This window comes from Galeopterus variegatus, unplaced genomic scaffold (assembly GCF_000696425.1).
Source record: "Galeopterus variegatus unplaced genomic scaffold, G_variegatus-3.0.2 Scaffold3046, whole genome shotgun sequence".
Classification (NCBI taxonomy): Eukaryota; Metazoa; Chordata; class Mammalia; order Dermoptera; family Cynocephalidae; genus Galeopterus; species Galeopterus variegatus.
The window spans coordinates 18,779-37,043 of NW_007729157.1; the positions used below are offsets into that span (position 1 = coordinate 18,779).

At 43.0% G+C, this 18,265-nt stretch overlaps 1 pseudogene; it reads right to left on the reverse strand.

The window, feature by feature from the left end:
• The window catches only part of LOC103599666, a 14,031-nt pseudogene extending 2,107 nt beyond the window's left edge, over window positions 1-11,924 (reverse strand).
• Between the last annotated feature and the right edge of the window lie 6,341 nt (window positions 11,925-18,265).

Consider the following 18,265-nt stretch of genomic DNA (forward strand, 5'->3'; position numbering starts at 1 on the left):
TATATCTTCTTCCCCACCCCACCCCCGGTTTTTTTTGGTGTGTGTATGTGGGTGAATTAATTTGTTTGTTTTTTAAGCTTTTCCTTTAAGAACAGGAAGCAGACAAGGATGCCCACTCTCACCACTCCTATTCAACATAGTTTTGGAAGTATTAGCCAGAGCAATCAGAATTGAGAAGGAAATAAAGGGCATCCAGATTGGAAAGGATGAAGTCAAACTGTCCCTGTTTGCAGATGACATGATCCTATATATCGAACAGCCCAAATCATCTATTAAAAAACTCTTAGAGGTGATAAAAGAGTTCAGCACAGTAGCAGGATACAAAATCAACACACAAAAATCAGTAGCATTTCTATTCACCAATAGTGAAGAAGCAGAAAGAGAAATCAAGAAAGCGTGCCCATTTACAATAGCCACCAAAAAAATAAAATACTTAGGAATTGAACTAACTAAGGATGTGAAAAATCTCTATAATGAGAACTATAAACCACTCCTGAGAGAAATTAGAGAGGATACAAGAAGATGGAAAGACATCCCATGCTCCTGGATTGGAAGAATCAATATAGTGAAAATGACTATACTACCCAAAGTGATATACAAATTTAATGCAATCCCCATCAAAATTCCTATGACATTTCTCACAGAAATGGAAAGAACTATACAGTTATTTATCTGGAATAACAAAAGACCACGAATAGCCAAAGCAATGCTGAGCAAAAAAAATAAAGCTGGAGGTATTACTCTACCTGACTTTAAACTATACTACAAAGCTATAATAACCCAAACAGCATGGTATTGGTATAATAACAGAGACTCTGATCAATGGAATAGAATAGAGCACCCTGAAATCAACCCACGCACTTACTGCCATTTGATCTTCGACAAAGGCATTAAGCCTATTCACTGGGGTCGGGACTCCCTCTTCAGCAAAGGGTGCTGGGATAACTGGATATCCATTTGCAGGAGATTGAAACTAGACCCATACCTCAAAGCGGGAAGTCTGCCCGCCCTGCCTCTGCCCTCTGGTGCTCTGTGTGCTCTCTAGCTCTTATCTGCAGTGCAACGATTATCACATCCTGAAGCATATTGCCTGGCCTGTGGCATTGCTGGGTCACATTTCCTCCTGGGGTCGCTTTATGTCTTGGGAGAGTCTTGAAGGAAGGTTTGGTCAAAACTCCTGTAAGAGAAGGTCACGTCTTGTAAGAAAACGTCACTTCTGGTAAGAAACAGTCAGAGGTAACCAGGAAAGAATCTGGCTTCCCTCATTTCTTTGGCCTCTTGGAAGGGAAAAAAGACAGAAGACACCTAATCTCTGGCCTCTCTCAATTACAACATAGGAATTTTTTTTCCACCGTGACCTGGGTTAAATTGACTCCTACAATATTCCTTTCTCAATCACTGACATGGAGGTGAGACCTCCTTTTCTCCCTGTCTCCCACTGGTTCCTACTTCATCCTCTATTCCAAGGAAGATTATATATTTCAGACCAAAAGTCATCCCAAAGCTTCCCCTTCTCATCTGTAACCACAAGTAGAAAGGTATTACTGGCTGATGAATTTCTGAATGGAGCATCTGTTGTACAGTAAGGGGGCCTCCACTGTGACTCACATGAAGAAAAAGTAGATTTTATCCAGGTTTCCTATAAAACTAAGTAGCTGCACGGGTCCCCAGGACAGGGGCTTTCCTTTCTGAAAACAAAGTTAAGAGCCCAGTATGTCAGAATTTCATCACTCCTGGGAAATGCCACCAGCTGGGCGAGGCACTGAGTGAAGGCTTTGGAAGTGACCCCGGAAGGGAAACAAAACCCAGGGTTAGATTAGACACTTGACTTGCTTTCAATTTAAAGAAGGAGAAAGAAAAGATAAAAGAATTCATGATGAAATAAGTAGTGTTTAATTTATTAAACAAAAACAAAACAAAACAAAAAAACATCACAAACTCAACATATATTATGTCTTTTTGCCAGCACACACCCCTGCAAGAGAATCCTTCATGAGATATAAGTGCCTGCCTGGAGTTCACATCATCAACTGCCATGTTTTAGCAATATGTTCCTGTTCTCCATGTCATTCTAAGGCACCCGCTCCTCACCTGTAACGAACAGTAGAAGGACATCACTGCGCGGTGACATTGTGTTGGGGAGCCCTTTTCTGTAGCATTCACATGTGTACCCTCCAGCATCACTCTGTTGTAGGTCACTGAGATGAAATTCAGCCAGACCTTCTGCAGAATCCAGTTCCTTCAGGGACTCCAAAATAATTCCTCCCTTTCTGAGAACACAGTTTACATCTCTGGTAGGAGTCGAGCATCTCAGAGTCACATTGCTCTTGGCAGGTACCACTGAGCTGGGCCAGGCACTGAGGGAGGGCTTGGGCAGTGACCCTGGAAGGAAGCAGAACTCAGCACTGGGTTTGACTCATTTACCAGCTCTCAGGAAGCCCTTTTAGAGAAGAGGAAGACAGCTCTCAGGAAGCCCATTTAGAGAAGAGGAAGAGAATGTGGGGAATTTAGGGTGAAGGATCAAAGAGGGTTTAACTGAAGAAATGCTCACCATCCTTTATGTCTTTTTGGCCAACACAGCCCTGTAAGAGAATCCTCCATGAGATAAAAGTACCTGCCTGGGGCCACATCATCACCCTGCCCTGATCCCTGAGGGGCGTGAGGGACTCATCTCTTGCTGAGAACAAACCCCTGGAGGTCATACATTCAGGAGTTTCATTTTTCCCATGCCGGACTGTGGCCTCAGCTTTATTCTCAGCTACTCTATGGTTTCTCACATGTGCCACCCGGTGCTGCTCTCACCCCCCCAGGCTTCGGGTTCTTCCGTGGTTATATGGATTCCACAAATCCTTTTATTCTCATCTTCTATCCTGAACCACTCTTCATCTTACCATTTCCGTGAGAGCCTGTGACATCTTTTCTAGATTTCCAAATCCAGAGGAGAAGGCAGTAACCATGGGGGAGGTTGGAAACCTGGACACTGGGTGTGACCTAGATTAACTCTTATTTATTTATTTATTTTTAAATTTATTTTATTTATTGAATCAAAATCGATTATACATATTTTGGGGGTTGAACATTGAGATACGTTGATTAAATCAATATTACTAGCATATATACTGTTACAAATCGTAATTATTCTTTATGCCCCTTGTCCAACCTCTCCCTTTCCCCCATCTCCTCCCCCTCCCCGTCTAATTAACCTAGATTTCTTCTCTCTTTCTGAAAGAATAATGGTTACTCTGTTAACTTGTTGCCTAGATGATCTGTCCAATGTTTAGAGTGTGATCAGGTCCCTGAATATTATCATAGAGCAGATGCTTCTTCTGTCACTCTGAAACGGGTTTTATGGAAAGAGACATCTTCTTTTCTTTGTCTCTGCTGGTGACTCTTCTTGTGTGAATGCACTCCAGTGGTTGGCGGACTATCTGCGTGGTGGCTGTGGTATCTAGCTGCTTTTGCAGCAGCCATGGTAACTGTGGTGGCTGGGGTGGGCCACCCACGTGGAGGTGCTGTTTTTGGCATGCTCCTTGGCACTGGAAGTATGTCTGGTTCTGGGAGAGAGGTCCAGTCCCCTTCTCCATGTCCTGGGTCCCTGGGTGGGATCCAAGGTGCTGGTTTGGTGTGCCTGGTTGTGGGAGAGAGTCCGGTCCCCTTCTCCATGCGCTGGGTCCCTGGGTGGGCTCCGAGGTGCTGGAATGGTGTGCCTGGTTGTGGGAGGGTGGTCCGGTCCCCTTCTCTATGCCCTGGGACCATGGGCAGGCCCTGAGGCGCTGGCTTGGTGTGCCTGGTTGTGGGAGAGAGGTTTAGTCCCCTTCTCCATGCCTCAGGTCCCCGGGTGGGCCCTGAAGCACTGGCTCAGTGTGCCTGGTTGTGGGAGAGAGGTCCATTCCCCTTCTCCTTACCTCGGGTCCCTGGGCAGGCCCCAAGGTGCTGGCATGGTGTGCCTGGTTGTGGGAGGGTGGTCCAGTCCTCTTCTCCATGACCCGGGACCATGGGCGGGCCCCAAGGCACTGGCTTGGAGTGCCTGGTTGTGGGAGAGAGGTCCAGTTCCCTTCTCCAGGCCTTAGGTCCCCAGGCAGGCCCTGAGGCACTGGTGCAGTGTGCCTTGTTGTGGGAGAGAGGTACAGTCCCCTTCTCCAAGCCCCAGGTCCCTGGGTGGGCTCCAACGTGCTGGCTTGGTGTGGCTGGTTGTGGGAGGGTGGTCCGGTTCCTGAATCCATATCCTGGGTCCCTGGGTGAACCCCAAGGCACTGGCTCAGTGTGACTGGTTGTGGGAGAGAGGTCCAGTCTCCTTCTCCTTGCCTCGGGTCCCTATGCAGGCCCCAAGGTGCTGGCTTGGTGTGCCTGGTTGTGGGAGAGAGGTCTGGTCCTGTTCTCCATGCCCTGGGTCCCTGGGTGGGCTCCGAGGTGCTGGCATGTTGTGCCTGGTTGTGGGAGGGAGGACCAGTCCCTTTTTCCTTGCCTCGGGTCCCTGGCCAGGCCCCAAGGTGCTGGCATGGTGTGCCTGGTTGTGGGAGGGGGGTCCAGTCCCCTTCTCCATGCTTCAGGTCCCTAGGCTGTCCCAGAGGCACTGGTGCAGTTTGCCTGGAAGTGGGAGTGGGGTCCGGTACCCAGATCCAAGCCTCCAGTTCCCAGGAAGGCCCCAAGGTGCTGGTGGTATGCCTGGGCCAGAACTAATTTTTTGTCCTTTGCTTCTAACATGGGGCAACTTCCTGTGGGAACCAGTACTTGAGCTGTGTGGTTGTTTAAATTGCTACTTTGCTTCTGTTTCCCTAGGGAAGGCGTTTTGTGCAGCTCAGGGTTTAATAGCTGATCTTATAGGTACTTCTGGCTCTCCAGAGACCCGGTGGGTCTGTGTTGTGTAGAAACTCTGATCTGGGCCTGAGTTTTTTCATCAAACTGCACCCCATGCAATTCTGCATTCCTGACCAGTCTCCTCTGAGTGGTCCTGTGCTGATTGGGGGGCAGATCAGCTGTCCTTGCTGTGCCCCAGTGTTCTCCCAGTGGGCCCGTCTCCCCCACCACCCATGCCACAAACACTTCCCATGGGACAGGCCCTGCACCCGTCCCTTGCGATGACTCACCAGCCTCTGAGTGGCTCCCTTTTTTCAGTTGTTCTGGCTCCTCGCTCCTGTGTGGGTCCATGGGAACCATATTAGTGGCTTTGCTGTTCTGGGGGCCACCGAGGTCTTCTTCTCTCCTGCCGCCTCCAAGTAACTCCCTCTGAAGGGCACAGCTGAGGCTCCTGCCCGCTCCTGCTCCATGTGCTCAGCAGCTCGAGCCTTAAAGCAGCCACGGCCCGAAAGGCTCAGAGCAGCTTTTTCTTTCTCTCATCGTAGTTTCTCCCGCCTTCATGAACTCCATAGGTCTCTCTTCCTCTTCCCCTGAGCTCCAGTGGCCCCGGCTTGGCTGATGTTACATTTTTATAGTTGTAAATTTGGTTGATTTGTGGGACACTGGGGACCGTCTATTCCACCATCTTGATTGGATCCCCTAGATTAGCTCTTGACTTCACCTAAGACCCTAAGTGGCCATTGGGAGTATCCTGAGAGTATCATCTGGGACTGGGTGACCAGGAAATGTCCCCCATAATAAAGGCTACTTGGAGCCTTCAGTGACGTAAGTTAAAATAGAAACCACTTGGTAGCAAAATCTTTAAATAATTTCTATAAGTTTAGGTACCTTATGCTATGGGAGACACAAGATATCGTTGACTTTTGAACGTCTGGAATGTAACTGTTATCCATCTCAGCGTCATCTAGAGGTACTCTGTGCCAGTCACCTCAGCATCATTTGGAGGTACTCTGCTTTACTCACTTCAGCATCCTCAATATCTACACAGGTCCTGGCACATAGTAGGACTTCAACAAATGCACATTGACCACCTGATGAGATACCTCAATTTAAGCAAGACTCGGAGATTTTACCAGATGGTGGAAGATGCAAACTCATGATAATGTCCTTTTTTCCTCCCATTGGTAGACCAGCCCTAAAGGAATGAGAGCTCTATGGATTACTCTGCAGTGTAGGGATCAGAAAATATGGTGAAAACTTAATTACATCACTGTGACCAAATCAAGGTAAGACCTATACACTGTCCCTTTGTGGAAAATAGACTTTCTTGGTACCTGCACACAAACATCCTGAGATGCACCCCAGCTCCGCACCCAGCAACACTTTGAACACTTTCTCATTTATCTCCTTAGAATTTTCCCCAAACCAGCGTCTCCTCTCTCATCCCTAGGATCTTTCTGTTCTGAACACCTCATACAGGTAACCCTCTTAATTTCCCATTATGACTGAATGGAAACAGCAATGACTCTGCAGCCAGACAGGTCTGGGATTGAATTTTGACTTTTCTATTTATTCTCTGAGTGATTCTGAGCAGGGATCCTCAGCTCGCAGTCTCAGAGTCCTCATTTATCAATGTGGGCCTAATTCCTATCAGGCAGTATTGTTTTCTTTTTTATTTTCCTTTTCTCTTTTTCTTTTAAGGATCAGAGTCATATTTCACAGTATAGAATATGAACCCCGTGCACTCTGTGGGATGATTTTAGGTGATACATGACATGGACACAGTATTCTATAGCATTGATCTTGGCATCAGAAAAATATTACTTTTTCTAATCATTTTAATCCCTTTGATTACGACAAGAGGAACTTTCCAAACTAGAGATTGACCTTAACACACACCTCTATCTCCGGCTATTTGCCCTTCATAATAAAGCAGTAAGTAGCTGGCCGTGACCTCAAAAACTTGGTAAACAGTAGTACTTGACTATAATGTCCTAACATTTTCTTCCTTTTCATCGTACAGTCATGTGCCATTTAATTATGGGGACATGTCTGAGGAATGCATTGTTAAACAATTTCTTCATTATGTGAACATCATAGATTGTACATAAACAGACCCAGATGGTATAGCACTCTACACACCTAGGTTATATGGTATAGCCTATTAGTTCTAGGCTACAAACTGTACCACCTGTTATTGTATTGAATACTGTATGCAGTTGTAACATAATAGTATTTGTGTATCTAAACATAAAAAAAGGTACAGTAAAAATACAGAATTATAGTCTTATGGGACCACCATCTTATATGCTGTTTGCTAATGCCCAAATCATCATTATGTGGCACATGACTATATATATGTTTGAATGAACTTTCTATTTTTGTTGAGTGGCATTAGATTTTCTTTTAAAATTTGTTTTTTATTTAAGCTATTGATATAAAATTTCAATGTTCAAATAAATATACTTATTTAAATAAAAATGTTGAGCAGATAAAAACAAAATGTTAAGTAAGTAAAGTAAAAATGACATCAGCATATAGAATGGATCCTGGACACAGAATGCAAATATTTGCATATTGAAAAACACTTGGTGGGTAAAATGTATCTACAGCTTCCATCAAGATTCTTAACACACATGAAGTAATCAATAAAGACAAGCAAATGTTATTATTTCTCTTTCCGATTATTAGTCACACATCTCTCCCAATATCTAGTCCCAAGAAATTTAACAAAGCAGAGGAAGGAAAACAATTCTAGAATCATGCTGGCCCTGCAGCCTGTACAAGGACTCTTAGATTTTTAACCACAGAGGGATGACAGCTTAACATTGGCAGTAACATCCTTACTTAAACCCTTCCCTTTCTTCCCCTCATGTGACCCACAGGTTTTTTGTCACAACTGCATTCAGGAAATGAGACACCATAAAACCCTCCACAAGGTCTTAATTCATGCAAAATCTTTATCTGAACACAGCCAAATTCAGGCCTCAAATTCTAACACACCTAGATGTGCAAGAAACTCCTAAAACCAGGATCTGAAGGATTCTGCTGTCAAAATGGAAGGAAGTTGAAACAGATATATAGAGAACATTGAGAATTTCCTGGATAATAGAAGAGATGCTTGGAATTGGTGTTGAATGAAGGAATCAATGTTAGTGAATATTTTTGAATGACTGTTATGCATGAGGTTCTTCTCTAAGGTAAATGTGCAGAGAATACACAAGAACATGGTTTATGCATTTAAAAACAAATTCAGTCTGGTGTTACACACTTGCAAAGTTTTTGTTTTAAGTGGGAAAATATGACAGCTATTAGTAAGTCAAGCATAAATATTGTTATCAATAGGGTAATAACTAAAAGAACTGTCCAAAAAGCAAAGCAAAGGTAAAACATAGAGAAGTTGAAAAAAAATGAAAAACAAAGAAATTGGATAACCTGAAGGAGCTGAACAAATAGGAAAAATAGCAAGAAGCTAAACAATACAATCCTACAGTATCAGTAATTACATTAAATGTAAATGTACCATAAATCCAATTAAAAATCTATTAGACTAGATATTCTTTAAAAAGACCTAAATAAATGTTTTTTCCCCAGATAAACACTTTAAGAATAAATACATCAGAGCTGAAAGCAACAATATATGAAAATATATACTATACAAACACTAGTCAAAGCTGGCATAGATACAGCAAAAGAAACAATTAATGGAGTGAAAAAACTAACAACAGAGTGGGAGAAAATATCTGCAAAATATACATCTGAAAAAGGATTGATACCCAAAATATACAAGGAACTCAAACAATTTAACAGCAAAAAACACAAGTGACCCAATTAAAAAATGGGCAAAGGAGTTGAATAGGCACTTCTCAAAGGAAGATATATGAATGGCCAACAGACACACGAAAAAATGTTCAACATCATTCAGCATCCAGAATCAATGCAAATCAAAACCACTTTGAGATACCATCTCACTCCAGTTAGGATGACTAACATCCAAAAGACTGAGAATGATAAATGCTGGCGAGGATGAAGAGTAAAAGGAACCCTCCTACACTGTTGATGGGACTGCAAAATGGTGCAGCCTTTATGGAAAATGGTATGGAGGTTCCTTAAACAATTACAGATAGATCTACCATATTACCCAGCTACTCCACTGCTGGGAATATACCCAGAGGAATGGAAATCATCAAGTTGAAGGGATACCTGTACTCCCACGTTTATCGCAGCACTATTTACAATAGCCAAGAATTGGTAAAAGGACATGAAAATCAACTATGTTGTATGTTGATAAATTAAAAATAAAGAAATAAAGAAAAAATAAACAAAGCTGGCATAGCTATGCTAATATCACATTAAATAGGCTTTAAGACAAGAAATATTAGACATGAAGAGGAATACTTCTTAATGATAAAATAGTCCATTCAAGATAAATAATAATTATAATTTCACATGCACCTAAGAATATAGGTACAATATCTATAAAATTTTTTGATAATTATAAGGGAATTAAACAAACCTGTAATTGTCTTGTATTTTAACACACCTCTCTCAGTAACTGAATTGCACATTGTCGGACTAGGGCTGGGTCTGGAGCTCACAGACCCCTCAAGCCCATTCACAGACTGGGTCTCAAACCCTTCACATGCCAGCCTGGGTCCCCAGACCCCTCACATGCAGGTCTATGAGCTAGGTAACCAGCAAACAGGTCCTTGGAAGCCATAGGTTGGAGAGCAAGGCCGTGCAGAGCAGACACCTGAGGCAGTCAATGCCAGCCAAGTGGCAGCACCACCCATGCACACTAACTCCACCCACACACAACTTATGTACAAAGAATCTGCCGCACCACCCCCAACCAGACCTAAGGCGAGGGGACCTGATTAAATTATTCTACTTTCCCAACATACATGAAAAAACAAGTCCAGAAAAAGAAAGAATAAAGAAAAATTGTACAATTGTAAAAAATAAAACTCAGAAAAAGCAAATAAAATACAATTTTACTCTGCCAATTTGATAAACTGTTTTTAATGCTAAGATATAATATTGGACAGAATTTGGGGAAATGGCACATGCATAATCAGTTTTTTAGAATGATAAATCAATACTAGTTATGAAATGACAACTGGATTATAATGCTCATAGCCCCCCCAAATGTTTACAGACTTTCAGTAGTTTACCCTAAGAAATAATTAAAGGTATCCAAAAGATTTACAAGTTGTTCATTTTAATTATTAGTAAATAAATTGGAAGCAATGTTAATGTGCAGAAGTAGGAAATTGGCTCTATGAGTTTAACTTTTTTAGATTCTACATATAAATGAAATCATACAGTATATGTCTTCCATGTCCAACTTGATTAACTTAGCATAATGCCTTCCAGGTTTATCCATGTTGTTGCAAATGACAGGATTTCCTTCTTTTTTAAGGCTGAATAATATTCCATTGTATGTATATATCACATTTTCTTTATCCATTCATCTGTCAATGGACACTCAGATTGTTTCTATATCTTGGTATAAGGAAAGTAAAACCAGCGTTTTAAAAATAAAAAACAGCTTAGGCCCTCTTGCCTCACATCTGTTACAAACGGGCAAGATTCAGAACATTCATTAGAAACAAGTTATATAAGAGTAGTGTAATTGTGTGTGTGGGCCCATTTACTGATTAGCACGTCTGTTGTAACTTGTTTGTTGTAGTTATGTTATGCATTTGGCTTGCGGCCACTATTGTGTACAGAGAATATAAAAGTAACTGCTCTCCTCGGTTGCTAAACAACCCATGCAGGGGAAAGATTGTTAACTATTGAAGCCAGAGCCCAGAAGGCCAATGCTGCAAGAATGGAGTGAGCTCTGACCAGCATTCCTACAAGTGTGAAGATTAAGGGGTCGATTACTAGATGATCTGAATTTCTCTTCATAAAAATGAGTTAAGAAATTTGGGGTGGAAATAAAGGAGAAATACATACGAGTGACACTGATTGAGCCAGGGACATGTGCATTGCACTGCAAAAGAGAATGAGAAAAGCAACAGTGGGGTGTATAATGTAAAACCCCTTTTCCATCTTCCTGTAAAATACTGAACAAAAACTACAATGACCACTCATGATTTTTGTGTAAATAAATTCCTTAGGGAAGGGAAGAATTGGTGGCTGTAACATTCTTTGTTAGAGACTTTGGGAAAATTAAGGTGGTGTCAAATACATCTTCTCAGCTGGACAGAAAATTTCTTCTAGGAAGCATAACAATATGCATATACAGTAACCTTGTTTGCCAAAAATGCTCTAGTTAAATCTACAGGTAGAATTATGTCTCATAAAGAACTGTGAATTCTACCATATGGAATGGCCTGGAATCAAATATATGGAAAACACACATTTTTCCAAAGAGGTGCATCGGCAGAAGTGAACTTAAAAATGCACTTATAGAGACATCTAGGGCCCAGCTTTCTACAGACAGAAAGCAAGCTGAGAAATCTGATCAAGAGGGACATATTCTCCAGAGTCTCCTTCAGAAGTGAACAAGAAAGGCTGATAGAAGAAAGACATCTCAGAGGGAAGAGCCAAGAGCTGCAGAGAACAGCGGGCTGGGAAGGCACTCACAAAGAACAGAATGACACCTTATCGAAGAGCATTTCCACTACCAGAGTTGTGTGATTTAGCAGCATTTTCCCAGTGCGATTTCAAAATTGCTAAGAACTAGTGACTGCTGTGTGCCTCCCATTGGGGATTCTTCCCCCTTACATATGGGAGGATTGTGGTTATTCATTCCTGTTTTGCCATTTTGTAGTGATGTATGGGGGCAGCTAATTTGTCTTTTTAGTTCATGAGTATTGAATCAAAAGGAGCCACACCCAGGCTTGATAACGATCACTAGATCCTGGATTTGAAGCTTGATACCATTACTGGATGGAAACTTTTGGTGGTTCTGGGATGAAAATATTTGGCACATGATATGGATATGAATAATTGTAGCCAAGAACACGTACTGCAATAAACTGCATTAACAGCCCTTTGTTTTGGGATTCAGCCATGTTATTTGCTTTGGTCAACAGGATAAGGTGCAAGTGACAGTATTTTAGTTCCAACCCATGTCTTTGAGGCTTTGCATATGTTGTTGACTCACCTTCATGCATCTTCCAATTCCATGAGAAGAACATGCGAGGCTAGCACATTGTTCCCAGGATGAGGGTGAGGGACATGTAAACAAGAGCCAAGTCACCCCATTTGAATGCAGGTAGAGCCAGGCATAAATAAGCTGAGCTGAGAAGTTGCATGGAGGTGGCAGGAGAGAAAAGGGCCTTGGTGGCCCCCAGGCCAACAAGACCACTAATAGGGTTCCTGTGGACCCACATAGGACCAAGGAGCCACAACAACTGAAAAAAAAGGAGCCACTCAGAGGCCAGTGAGTCACTGCAAGGGAACAGCTTACAGCCCATACCATGGGAAGTGTTTGCAGCATGGGTGGTGGGGGAGACAGGCCCAATGGGAGAACACTGGGACACAGCAAGGACAGCTGATCTACCCCCCAATCAGCATAGGACCACTCGGAAGAGACTGCTCAGGAATATAGAATTGCATGGGGTACAGTTTGATGAAAAGACTCAGGCACAGACCAGTGTTTCTACACAACCCAGATGCACTGGATTTCACTAAACCCAGAGGTCCTATAAAGTCAACCATTAAAACCTGAGCTGCACAAAAAGCCTTCCCCAGGGAATCAACATCAAAGCAGCAATTTAGCTCAACCACAGAGCTCAAGTACTTGTCCCAACAGGAAGTTCCCCCACTTTAGAAGTAAGCAAAGGACAACAAATTAGTTCCAGCACAGAGTTTAAGTGGTGGGAACAACAAATAACCCGACACAGAGCTGAAAGAAAAGAGTACCCACAACTAGAGACAAAGTTTGATATTAACTAGTAAAGGTGTCATTTCACCAAAGGACACCTATAACACCTAGAAGGACCAGAACTCTCCTAAGCCAAGCCAGAAAGGGGGTACAACCAGGCACACTGCCAGTGCCATGGGTCCTGAGGCATAGAGCCAGGGACCAGAACCCTGCCCACAACCAGGCACACTGCCAGTGCCATGGGTCCTGAGGCATAGAGCCAGGGACCAGAACCCTGCCCACAACCAGGCACACTGCCAGTGCCACATGGCCTGCCTGGGGTCCTGAGGTATGGAGCCAGGGTCCAGACCCCCTCCCACAACCAGATACACTGCCATTGCCACCACCAACTAGGTAAGGAGCATGCCAAAAACATCAACTCCACGTGGGTGGCCCACCACAGCCAGCACAATAACCATGGCTGCTACAAAAGTGGCTAGACATCACAACCACCACGCAGATGGTCCACCAGCCACTGGAGTGCATTGACACAAGGAGTCACCAGCAGAGACCAAAGAAAAGAAGAGGATGTCTTTGTCCACAAAGCTCATTCCAGAGTGACTGAAGAAGCATCTGTTCTATGATAATATTGGGGGACCTGAACACACCTCTCAGCATTGGACAGATCATCTAGGCAACAAATCACCAGAGTAACCATGACTCTTTCAGAAGGAGAGAAGAAATCTAGGGTTATCAGAGTTGGGAGGTGGGAGGGAGAGGGGGATGGGAGAAGATTGGACAAGGGGCATAAAGAATAAGTACTATTTGTAACAATATATATGCTAGTAATATTGATTTGATCAACATAGGTCAACATTGAACCCCAAATATATATATAATCAAGTATGATTCAATAAAAATAAAAAAACAAATAAAGAAAGAAAGAAAAAAAGAAAGAAAGAAGCTGAGCTGAGAGATATGGATAACATGTGTGCGGGTATGTATTCACACACATGCCTACTGATGTCGGAGGTAGGGTCTGGGGAGCCCAACAGTTGGCCTCAACCCACCCCAGCCTCTTACCAGGTTCTTGACTCTGCCACAGAAAGAATTCAAGGGCAGAGTCACAGTAGAAAGTGAGAACAAGTTCAATAAAATAGATAAGAAATACAGGTTCTACAGAGAGGGTGTGGCATAGCTCTAGAGACTGAGCAGAGCCCACACCAAGTTTAACACAAAAGTAAGTTCAGTACAGACATCAAGTCTAACCCAAAAGCAAGAAAAACATACTTAAAGTTCAGCACAAAGTGCAGGCTGGCTGAAGAAGACGAGCAGCTGCTGCTGAAAGTAAGCCTGATACAAAGTGAAATATACGCACCTTAGCCATTAAAGTACAGCTGCCTCCAGGAAAGGGAGCAGCAGCGCTGCCTTCAGCTGGGATTCGGCTTTTACAGGTTTTCTATCTGGGAAATATTCAATTAAGGGGATGGTTCCCAGCTGTATGTATCAGAATGTTCTGTGTTCTCTACTGAGCATGCCCAGTCACTAGATTGGATAAGCCAGACCCCTGTCCTCTCGTTTTCCTGCTGCTGGTGCTAAAAAATAGGTCTAACTGGCAACAGTAGCTTTCCTCCAGGAGAGCTCAGAGCAGGGGGCCTGAGACCTCAGGGAGTGGCTGGAACCCGAGCCCAGGGAAACCGAGCGCATCCTGTATCACGATCACTAGTTAGGATGGAACCTTTGTGACTTCAAATCTCATTAATAATCAGAACCCTCTTTCCATTGGTGATTTGTTGAAATTTTAACTCCTGAGAAATTTTACTAAAAAAAAAGTCAGTTGCAGGACAAGGTTGAGGCTGAATCCGAGTGCTGAGCCCAAATGAGCTTCAAACAAGCTGCTTTCAATAGAAATGGAGTGGCCCAGAGTAGGGGTTTTTCACCACTTATGCTGTGTTCTCTTCCAGCCAGACTTTTTCTTCTCTTCTCTTCCTTTGTTTCTCTTTCTTCCTCTAGTAACTTCAGTCCAGTCTGGGGGGCTTGACCTATTTTGCCCTCTCAGAAAAATGCATGAGAATCTACTCACCTGTTATAAGATTGTTGACCAGGAATAGTTTCAGTGCACTTGTGTGATATGAGGGTACTTCAAACGTGAGTGGAAAAATAGAATTAAAAGATAATATGAATCTTTCCATGAACTTTTTCTAGACCCCTCATGTAATGGTTGACCAGCACTGAATCCCAAGGGAACGTCTTCATTTCTCTGGTTTCTGTTACACTGGCAAGCACAGAATGAGGGAGAACCAGGAATGCCTGACAGGGTGGACAAAGGAGGGACTATACGGAACCTCTAATCTATTTTAATTCTGAATCAATATTCCAGCTGCTCATGACCCATTGCATGATCCCTGACAAATTCAAATTAGCCTGCGTTTGGGAGGAAATGTAAAAGTATTTGATATAAAAACCTGCAACTAGAAGAATCCATTCAAGTAATATCAACACTAGAGCTGATCACCTCACTGGACTCTAATATTCAGCATTTCTTGAGTCATTATCAAATGTCCTTTATACCCAATATTAATTGACTCCAACTCCAACCATGGCATCAGGAGTTTGCTGATTTACGCAAGAGACTAATATCTCTTGGCAGACCCGAAAGTAGTTTATTTCTTTAAAAGTTGGGTTTTTTCTCTATAGATTGAGTTTTAAGTTACACAGTTAACACACACACACTGTTAAGGTTACAATGTATTTACCACTTTTATACATGTTAGCATTCTCTAGACTTCTTTTTTGCGATTTCTAAAGATCTCTCTGTGCCGCTGGTGTGCACTTGATTCCTTACTTAGATTATGGCTGGATATTGACTCTTACATATTTGTCACCATTTTCTAAACCACTCTTCCTAGCATTGCCTCCAACCAGCTGCTTCCACAAATCTCCTGGCTGCAAAGTGGAATCTCGCAATCGTTTTAAGATGTGTTTTTCAGAGGCGTCTCTTCATTAACTATTAGCCATTTCAGGTCTCCTCCAATTTCCAACTGGGTTTCCATTTCCTTGTGAATTTTCATGATTCCTTTGATTATAATAAATATTAAACTTTTGTTGATTTTGCAGTCTCAAGGATCTTTTCTCAGCCTGTCCTTTTTTTAAAAAAAAAATCCTAATTAAAAAAAATTATTAGTATTTTTTACATTCTAAGATCTTGTTGCAGAGAAGTTGTCGGGGAGGGAGAGGGGGAAAGGAGAGGGAGATAGGGTGAAAGAAGGAGGAAGGAGGGGGATGTGGTCAAGACCTGTGGCACCCCCCCCCCTCATTCTGGCAGGGGAGCCCAAGGGGCTTCCAGCAGCAGCCTGGTTGTGGCTGGGCTAGATGCGGACTTTGGGGAGACATGGCTGAGGCCCTCAGCCGCTGCCCCCACTTCGGGAGCCTGGGGCACTTCCAGCAGTGTCCTGGTGGTTGTTACTAGGCTGGGCCCTCGGTCCCCCACTGCCCCACTCTGGAGCCTGGGCTGCTTCCAGTCCTTCTAGGTTTTATAGGTGTTCTTTGGTGGCATTAGACCTTTACTAGTTAACATCAGAACTTTGTCTCTGATCTGTGGGTTTTTTGTTTTTTCTTTCAGTTCTGTGTTGGATTATTTACTATTTCCACCACTTAAACTCTGCACTGGAACTAATTTGTTGTCCTTTTGTTACTTCTAAAATGGGGAACTTCCTGTGGGAACCAGCACCTGAGCCCTGTGGTTGAGCTAAATTGCTGCTTTGCTGCTGATTCTCTGAGGAAGGCTTTTTGTGCAGCTCAGGGTTTAATTGTTGACCTTGTAAGCACTTCTGGGTCTTGTGAGGTCTGGTACATCTGGGTTGTGTGGAATCTCTGGTCTGGGCCTGAGTTTTTTCAGGAAACTGCACCCCCTGCCATTCTATATTCCTGCCCAGTTTCCACTGTACTGCTTGGGGGGCAGATCAGCTGTCCATGCTGTGTCCCAATGTTCCCTGGTGGGCCAGTCTCCCCCATTCACCACACTCCAAACACTTCCCATGGGATGAGCCATGTGCTGGTCCCTTGCATTGACCCACTGGCCTCTGAGTGGCTCCTTTTTTCAGAGTCTGTGGACCCTCACTCCTATGTGGGTCCACAGGAACACTGTTAGTGGTCTTGCTGGCCTGGGGGACACCAAGGCCCTTTTCTCCCCTGTAGCCTCCACTTCATATGAAGGGCACAGCAACAGCTTTTGCCAGTTCTTGCACTGTGTGCTAACCAGGGTGTTCGGAAAATATAAGAAAATGGTCAGGGCCCCTCAGATATTCAGAATCTTGCCAAGCATCTGATGTAAATATGCACGTGTGCCCAGGTGTTCCTTGTTATTGCTAATGTAATTGCACGTGTGCACCCAGGTGTTTTGAGTTATGGACTTGAGTATAAAGGACTAACTTCTCTGATATGCGAAGCTTCTAGAGACGCTCTGGAAAGCCACTAGGGTGGCCGCTCCTAGCTCTGAATAAAGCCTATTATTTCTTCACGCATGGCTCCCAGGACCTTTTCCTATTACCTAGCTCGTAGACCTGTGTGTGAAGGGTTGGTGACCCACTCTGGACAATGGGCTTGAGGGTTCTGTGAGCCCTAGCCCTAGCTCTACACAGGGCTAGCCTTGAAGTGGTTGGGGCTCAAAATGGTTGGAGCGGTTCTTTCTTTCTCTCACTGTGGCTTCTCCAGCCTTCATGCACTCTGTAGGTCTCTCCTCCTCTTCCCCTGAGCTCTAGCAGCCCCAGCTTGGCTGTCATTGCTTTTTAATAGTTGTCAATTGGTTGATTTTTGAGAGAGTGATGCTGGGGACTGTCTATTCTGCCATCTTGATCAGAAGTCCTATTTCTTTAAAAGTTAAACACACACTTACCAAACACCCAGCATCCATACTCAGAGGCATTTATCTCAGAGAAACAAAAGTATATGTTCATACACGTCTGTACATGAATGTTCATAGCAGGTCAATTTGTAATAGCCCCAAACTGAAAACACACCAAATGTCCTTCAGTGAGTGAATAGACAGGGAAACTATGGCACATCTATTCAATAAAAACACTCTTTGGCAGCAAAAAAGGAATGAACTATTGATAAACAAAATGACCTTTATATTATTTGTATTTTCTTTTAAGTGATTTATTACATATTGCTAAAGAATGCTAAGGAAAGCTGCCAAAGAACACCATCAGGGGAATTGAAGGCATTTTTTTAAAAGTTTTATTCATATATTTTTTAATTGTACATGTTTATGGGGTACGGTTTGTTGTTTCAATACATGCATATATTGTATTATGGTGCGATCAGAGTAGTTTGGGTATTTATCACCTAAACATTATTTATTTGTGGTTATAACATTCAAGATCCTCTTTCCTGGCTATCTTGAAATATACAATACAATATTATTAGCTATAGTCACCCTAGAGCACCAGAATTAATTCTTCGTATCTAACTGTAATCTTGTAGCTTCATACCCGTGCTTTAGAAGCTTTTTTTAATTGAAACATAGTTGATTGTACATATCTGTGGAGTTGAATATCAGTACCTTTGTGCAATATGTGATGTTCAAATCAGGATAATTAGTATATTCAACATTGCACCATATAATCATTTTTTGTGGCTCTCTACCAA